This window comes from Sinocyclocheilus grahami, unplaced genomic scaffold (genome assembly GCF_001515645.1).
Source record: "Sinocyclocheilus grahami isolate Dianchi unplaced genomic scaffold, SAMN03320097.WGS_v1.1 scaffold52.1, whole genome shotgun sequence".
NCBI classification, from domain to species: domain Eukaryota; kingdom Metazoa; phylum Chordata; class Actinopteri; order Cypriniformes; family Cyprinidae; genus Sinocyclocheilus; species Sinocyclocheilus grahami.
In genome coordinates this window covers 2,456,434-2,459,059 of record NW_015505231.1, presented here as the reverse complement: position 1 = coordinate 2,459,059, position 2,626 = coordinate 2,456,434, and the positions used below count along the sequence as shown (strand labels likewise).

General features: G+C 38.2%; 1 pseudogene; it reads right to left on the bottom strand.

Annotated features, from left to right (window-relative positions):
- LOC107583311 (uncharacterized) overlaps positions 1-2,160 on the bottom strand; it is a 4,165-nt pseudogene extending 2,005 nt beyond the window's left edge.
- Between the last annotated feature and the right edge of the window lie 466 nt (positions 2,161-2,626).

Here is a 2,626-nt window from a genome sequence, read left to right as displayed (position 1 = left end):
TTCCTGTGACACTGGGAATCCACAGTCCCTTGCATCAAACCTAAGGCCAATCAGAAATCAAAACACTGAGTCAACTCATTACAAAAATGTATAATAAAACCTACAAATGCTAAGATTATAACCCAACATTATAACCCAACGCCGCAATTTTTAAATAGTTTTGAAATTCAAGACATAAGCCAAAGGCTGACCCTCAATGTTGACAACATCTGTTGTCGAATATGGTCATTACATTTGCTTCTACTACAAAGACACTTTGTGAATCAGTAAAATCCCCCTTTTTGCTTCATGCATTGTAAATTTGTTTTGTCTAAGAATATCTGAATTATTTTTTAAACAATGATCTAGTTCTGATTTAAAATAATACAAACACTATACACTTCTGTGTCAGATATAGGCAATCAATCACATTTTCTTTCATCATTAATGATTAAACTTAAGTGAAAATGAAAACTGATATTTACTGAACATGGTCACATGTTGCATGGATTAAATACAAACCTGTGAGGCAGGTGATACATGGCTTCTGATTTACCAGAATGGCAAGACGACTGACGAACAGGTCGGATGGTGTGGTTATTCCAAAGTTCTCTGTACTCATCAAGGTCTTTCTGCGCGATGCTCAAGAAGACATACCGTAGAAGGCACTTATGCTCATGGCTGCCATTGAAAAGGTGCCTCTCTCTCAGGTCACTGAAGAGATCAATCCAGAACTGAGTCCTAATGTTTGAATGAAAGTATACACAATGTTTTACTTAAGTGCTGAATAAAAGTTATATGGAAATTATTTCTAAAACATGTTTCCAACAAAAGGTATTATTTAAACTGCATTCCTATTTAAAAAAAACAATTATATAAATGTAAAGAAAACTTTATAGCATCAGGTAAAAAATATTTGCATTACATTTTAGTCTAGTGTTATTCTCATATTATACATGTTGTTGACAGCTGAAACCCTCTCATGTGACAACACACACAAAAACTAAGTTATTAAATAGTACATTTTATAACATTTATGTTTTGGAATTCATCTTAAAAGGCCTGTACCTTTGCTTTCTGAAAAAGGACCACCAACTTTCGATTAGCTGATTTGCAGTTGAAGTGCCATACGTGTGACTGAGGGCTCCTGCAAAGTCATCTGTATGCTGTGCTCTTAATGCACAGTGAATGGCTGCCATAGTGCCATTTTCTGTCCCACAGTCTGTGCGAAGGCGTGCTGGAACTCCAAACTCTGATACACACTGCAGGTAATGGTAAGCAATTATCCCTGGGTCGTTATTAGAGCTGCCACTTCTGAGCCACATCACTTTCCTAGAAAACCCATCAATGCAGCCACTGATGGCAACACCAAATGGTTTGAGCTTATCATACCCATCGACATGCCACACTTGGTTTGGTCCTGCTGTAAAGTATCCTCTTCGGACAAACCTGTGTCTATGGCGAAGCTAAACTCCAGATGGGTCCAGTCTATGAATTGCATGCATTACATCATCCCTTTTAACGGTCAAGAAATACTTCTGTCGCAATGTCTGCCACAGAGCTCTGTAACCTTATAGCATCAGGTAAAAAAGATTTGCATTACATTTTAGTCTAGTGTTATTCTCATATTATACATGTTGTTGACAGCTGAAACCCTCTGTCATGTGACAACACACACAAAAACTAAGTTAGTAAATAGTACATTTTATAACATTTATGTTTTGGAATTCATCTTAAAAGGCCTGTACCTTTGCTTTCTGAAAAAGGAATACCAACTTTCGATTCGCTGATTTGCAGTTGAAGTGCCATACATGTGACTGAGGGCTCCTGCAAAGTCATCTGTATGCTGTGCTCTTAATGCACAGTGAATGGCTGCCATAGTGCCATTTTCTGTCCCACAGTCTGTGCGAAGGCGTGCTGGAACTCCAAACTCTGATACACACTGCAGGTAATGGTAAGCAATTATCCCTGGGTCGTTATTAGAGCTGCCACTTCTGAGCCACATCACTTTCCTAGAAAACCCATCAATGCAGCCACTGATGGCAACACCAAATGGTTTGAGCTTATCATACCCATCGACATGCCACACTTGGTTTGGTCCTGCTGTAAAGTATCCTCTTCGGACAAACCTGTGTCTATGGCGAAGCTCAACTCTAGATGGGTCCAGTCTATGAATTGCATGCATTACATCTAAATATAATCTTAAACATAAAAATGTATCAGCATTAACAAAGAAATAAACAAGTTAACGGTTTGATACAGTTTTAAAGGTGTATGTATTTAATCTCAATTTGTGCACAAATCTAGTTAGTAAAATAACAAGAACAACAACTGGCATTGGACGGGCATTTAAGCGTACCACTTTTAACAGTTAGGTCATATTGGGAGGTCTATGTTGATGTTGAAAAAAAACAAACATGTGCAATGTATTTGTCACACCCCTGTGGACTGTCTTGTATGGTTTCTCCCTCTGTGTCCTTATTTGGTTGTTCCTGTTCTCATTATTAGTTAATCACCTCATTGTGCTCACCTGTCTGCCACTTGTTATCCACCTTATATCAGTTCCTGTTCATTGTGTTCCAGTTTGTTAGTTATTGTGAATGCTACCCTGTGCGTGTGCTCCTACCCTCTTGTGTAATTATTAAAG